General features: G+C 34.6%; 1 pseudogene; it reads left to right on the top strand.

The window, feature by feature from the left end:
- The first annotated feature begins 4759 nt into the window (after positions 1-4759).
- Positions 4760-5252, top strand: LOC149206670 (dirigent protein 21 pseudogene; annotated as a pseudogene).
- Positions 5253-5995: the final 743 nt, after the last annotated feature.

The following is a 5995-nucleotide window of genomic DNA, read 5'->3' as shown; positions in this document are numbered from 1 at the left end:
GTCCAGCTCCCTTGAGGTCTTCCATGGCTTCAAGGGACATTCTGGGAGGTTTGGTTCCAAATATCATTTCATAGATAGTGATGTTGACCTAGTGACAAATTTGATAAAAATGTCCAAAATAACTAGACTCCCAAGGTATATTATGATAAATATGGATTGGTGATGGGTAAAAAAGAGTCTGTTTCCATGGCATAGCTGGGAAATCAAGATAAAAATAGAGATAGTCCATGATGTAGGATGATATGTAAACTCGAGGGATTTTATTCTCAGGGACACTTCTAGAGGAGAGGAAAACCAAAATATGTTTGACTAGGTTTTTAGATAGTATAGTGGCCCAATCAAAAATATTATCGTCAGAATCCCCATCAATTTGGGAGACCTACAAAAAAAGTAACTTATAAACATTGGGATATGCGTATAATTTACATAACATAGTGGAAATTTAACTAAATGGAGAGATAAGTGAATCTATAAAGTACTCACAGTTCTCCTCTAGTTTTTGTTTGTTTGAGTATTTTCTACAAACTCTCATAGAATCTAAAGATTCCCCATGCTTCGAGATGAAGTCTTCACCTTGCACAGTTATTTCGGAGGTGGGCATTTCATTGTCCATTGTCATGGTCCTTACTGTAACTTGGGGACCTTCATCTTCAAAATATTTGTAAATTTTTTCACGAGAATAATTCCCTACATCTCTGGTACAAACTGTATTGGAAAAGAGCCATGTGCCCAAAATCTTTTCCTCTATTACTTCAACGTATGAACCAATGGTTTGTTGTACAGATGCCTTCATCTTTTTGTTAGCGTCTTTCAGTTCTTCTTGGCCATAGAAATCAAAACTTTCATGTTGAAAGAGCAAACAAATTAACAGAAACGAGATATTATGGAAAAAAATATAACAAAATAATAAAATAACTACTTAAACTCATTAAATAAACTAATGTCTAAACATAAATGCACCAGCGTAAACCATTAATGAAAGCGTTGAGTTCATTGGACTCAGGAGTAGAAATCTGTAACGATTCGAAATAAAATTTTACTAGAGTTTTTGGGGTTTAGGGGAAAGAAGGTACGAGATAACTGAATGGGAGAGAAGAATACCTATAAGCCCGGATGATGATAAGTTTTGTTAATCATTATTTGAAAAACTTTATGAGATTCCTTGTAGGTTGGGATTTAAAATGAAAAGTACTTATTTGACTGGGAAAAAGCAAGTGTCGGATCAGATCCATCTGCGAGATAAGGGTTTGGAATGCAGGATTCTGAAGCCGCTAAGCCCTTTCTGTCTTTGTTTAAGGCAGCTCTTTATGGATTAAAACAAGCGCCACAAGCATGGTCTTGTTTCAGTAAGACAGAAAGGGCCACATGTCATAAAACAAGGAGAAACGTGAAATAATCAGAAATGCGGTCTACTTGCATGCTACGGTGGATGGAACCTCGATACCAAAATTCCCATAAGGTGATCTGTAAAATGTTGTGGATATTCCACTGGTTCCTGACAATAGACGTGATAATATTATATTAATAATCTAAGATATTATGCTATTACAATTTTATTTAATTTCTAGATATGTAAAATTAATTGTAATTAGTGGATGAATGTAAAAGTGAATGAAGCAGAAAAGTAGATAATGAAAAAATATGTCTACACACACATAATACACAAGATATGCTCTCTAGGAAACCCTTTCAGGAGAAAGCCCAACTCGAAGCTATAGCTGCTTCGCTCTCTTTCTTTGTCTAGAAATATGGTTGCAATACAACCATATGAAATTGATATGTGGCATCTATAAAGTAATATTGATATGGCATTAAGTTCAATGAGGGGGAAATGTGAACTTCAATTTATGTTTAATTGATATGTGGCATCTAAAAATAATATTGATATGGCATTAAATTCAATGAGAGGGAAATGTGAACTTCAATTTATGTTTAATTGACAAATGGTATTCAAAAAATTGTATTGACAAAAAAAAACATTTTAGCATCAACCATGAATAAAATATTTTAATGTCTATATTAAGTAACATAATTTTATATAAACTCTATATGCATAAATATAGAGTAATTGAAATTAATTTTTCTTCTATTTTCAATTGTAAGGAAGATGCTTGAATTATTTGATTCTTAATATGGAGTTGACATGTAACTTTTTAAAGAAATATTAATAACAAAAAAATTTAATATAAATGCCTCTTTATATAGAAAAAGAGTATGAGTATATATATATATATATATTATAAAAAAAATATAAAAAACATATTATGTTCAAAGCATTAACACCTTCCATGCTTAGCATGTGTTGATACATGACCTACTTTGTAAAGAAAGATTAAATCTTTCTAGATACAATTTTTTTTCCAAATTTTACACTAAAAAATATTCACACCTACAAATAAATAAAAAAAATTACACCTAAATTTTTTTAATCTCTACCCTAAATAAACTAGATTCAAAGTTAACATAAATATGATAGTAATATCTATCCCACATCTTATAAATTTAACATGATTATACATTAATTTAATATAATAATTTATAAAAAAATATAATAATAATAATAATAATAATAAATAATGTAAAGTAAATTAACTAATAATGGTTGATATATTTTTATACTTATAAATTGTGTATACTTATAAAAATGAGAAAATATCTTTTATTAAGAGGGTTACGTAAGATACATGACATACTTTATAAAGAAAGATTAAATCTTTCGAGATACAATTTTTTTTCAAATTTTACACTCAAAAATATTCACACCTCCAAATAAAAAAAAATAAAAAATTACACCTAAATTTTTTTAATCTCTAAGCTAAATAAACTAAATTCAAAGTTAACATAAATATGATAGTAATATCTATCCCACATCTTATAAATTTAACATGATTATACATTAATTTAATATACTAATTTATAGAAAAAAAAAATATATATATATATATATATATATATAATAAGAAGAAGAATAATAATAATAAATGTAACGTAAATTAACTAATAATGGTTGATATATCTTTATACTTATAAATTGTGTATACTTATAAAATAAATGAGAAAATATCCTTTATTAAAAGGGTTATGTAAGATATTTTTATTTAGTATTCTTTTTAATTTTTTAAATGCATTGTATGAAATTGTGACTTACATGATATAACACATATACCCTTATATAAAACATACCAACTTAAATTAACATCAGATCTTTTAAATCTATGAAATCCTATATCTCAAACATCTTCTCAATATTTATTAACCTTTAATAAAATACAAATTTCAATAAATTTATATTAATATATAAAAAACTAAACATCTTCTCAATATTTATTAACATTTAATAAAATACAAATTTCAATAAATTTATATTAATATATAAAAACCTAATATGAACGAGAAAGTTCTTTTAAGAAAGACTAAACGCTGGAGTATGTCGTAAAACTGTTTCTATGTGGTTAAGAGCTCGTTTTCTCCGGACGTAAGGAAACAGGTTAACGACCCAAGACCCAAAGGCATTTGGCATGAGTGGAAGCCTGCCCCCTTACGGACCACCAGCTACGTAGCGTGGTTTTCCTATTTAACAGTGATGAGTCAAGCTAGCACTCGCGGATAGTAGTCAGAGATGGCTGCCCCATTAGGGACCACCAGCGAGGTAGCGTGGTTTTCCTATTTAACAGTGATGAGTCAAGCCAGCACTCGCGGATAGTAGTCAGAGATGGCTGTCCTCATTGTTGGTTTAATCCCCGAATTGATAGGTTTTGCCACCTTCGAAAAAATAAAAGAAAAAGAAAGACCCAAACAATTATATACGTTGAAAATTTTCAAAGGAAGCATAAGCGTTCAAATTCAATTTAAATAAAAAAGAAAAAGAAAGACCAAAAGCAATTATATACGTTGAAAATTTTCAAAGCAAGCATAAGCGTTCAAATTCAATTTAAATTAGAATGTCCACTTCCCACCTTTCTATCTCTCCTACTCACAAAGGTAGGTGAGGTCAGGTCATAGTTGCCCACTCACCACCTTTAATATCATCCACGCTCACAAAGGGTAAAATAGTTCGGTCAATGACGTTGAATTTCTCACTCACCAATTAACATTTTCCGTAATAAGAAAGGTAGGAAAAGTTGTCTCTGGTTCCCACTCGGCACCTGAACATCTTCCACGCTGACAAGCAAGGTAGTTCGGTCAATGACGTAGAACTGCCAACTGATCAGCTTATCATATTCCACAAATGGCAACTATAGTTGGGTCTTTGATCCCCACTCACCACCTTAGGATCCTCAAAAACAATTGCGGTCAATGAGGTAAAAGAGTTCATGTACTCTGAAACCACCATATAGCTTAAATGGCCCGCTACATATCTGTAATTAATTAAAGGGTTGCTATGCAACAACCATGGAAGCCGTGTCACTGGAGGTTTCGAGTGGAACGACTAGAGAATTCTACATGTCTAGATACAATGGCCATGACCGATATTTCGTCACTGGAAAAAGGACTAAAGATTATGTGACAGAATAATGCCATTACTGGACCAAATTCGAAGAGGAATTCTGTAACAGAAGATGTGGCCTTACACTAAGAAATTCCAATACCCACAAGAAAAATGTTAAAAGGTAGGCGTGACCAAAAACGAAAATAATAAGAAAACATTCAACACAAAGTAGGCGTGCACCTCAAGGCCATCTGCATTATAAAAGTGGAACTCAACTTTCATCACGATACATTTCTTGTCTGCTCCTCTGCATTGAAATATTCTTTTGTGATGGCGAGCAAGGGCTATGCAGTAGCAGAAGTTACAATGGCCGTTGTATTGCTGTTGGCTTACCTGCACATAGCGGAGACGGGGGCGGAGGCAGAGTTTAAATTAGGGAAGGAGAATATAAGCCAACTCCATTTCTATTTCCACGATTTACTTGTTGGCAAAAATGTGACGGCCGTGCAGGTGGCCTCAGCTCCCACGACACACTCTTACTTTACTCAGTTTGGGCTAGTAAGGGTTATGGATGACTGGCTTACAGAAGGGCCGGAGGCGACCTCCAAAATGGTGGGCAGAGCGCAGGGTATCTACGGGCAACAAAGAAGCATTTGAATTTTTGGGCACCCACCCGCATGTTGTGAAATTCTTGGCGCAGAAGAAGCATTTGAATCTTTGGGCACGGAGATAGCATTGAAGGCGTATCTACGAAGAAATCTCCGGAGCTGTACAATTTCCGGAAAATAAATGGGCCCGTCCGTTCCTCGACATTGCTGAAATATCAAGCCATTGCGTCAGTATTTTCCGGTGGAGGCTGAGTCATTTCCCGACCGGAGGGCTGCCATCCCGTTACATGCCCATGCATGTATGGTGAAGTTGTTAGGCCATTGCTGGCCGACTTGAGGTCCCATCATAGTACTCTTAAACCGCATTCATGACCCAATAGCTTAGGATTTATTTGTTGCCGTGGACAACACGGAAGGACGTTCTGAGTTCACTTACAGAGTTACGTTTCATTTTTCCCCTTCCACCATGTCATAATTATTACTCCAACGGTGCTTCATCTTACCCTCTAATCATTGTGTCACACCCACGTTCATTCCATGCTTATAAAACACCCAAATCCTCCACTGACACCATGCTGCAGCGTCCTCCCTCCATTTTCTGTGCAAAAATCATGGATACTGAAATCGCTTTTGTTCCAGAGGCTCTGCTCACTTACTCAAAATAGGCGGGAGCTAACCAGCCATATATTGGGTATTTAATGTCCTCAGAGCAGCACGCCACTTAGTTCGATAACACGGGAGCGGGCAAATATTATTTAATGCCGAATTTGCCCGCTCCCGTGTTATCGCGTTAAGTGAGGGCATTAAATACCCAATATATGGCTGGTTAACTCTTTCCCTCAAAATACGCAGAAGCAACCACCATATCTGCAGCCACAGGTAAGGGCAGCGGGATCAAGAGCATTCCAAGGCAACAGGAGGCTGCCCCTTCGCCGCCTGAAGACAGAACTTCGAATGT

The sequence above is a fragment of the Pinus tabuliformis genome, chromosome 1_2, assembly GCF_031772625.1.
Source record: "Pinus tabuliformis cultivar Carrire ecotype Pingquan chromosome 1_2, CPIR1, whole genome shotgun sequence".
Lineage (NCBI taxonomy): Eukaryota > Viridiplantae > Streptophyta > Pinopsida > Pinales > Pinaceae > Pinus > Pinus tabuliformis.
Note: the sequence above shows the minus strand (reverse complement) of the source record. Positions and strands in the feature narration are given on the sequence as shown.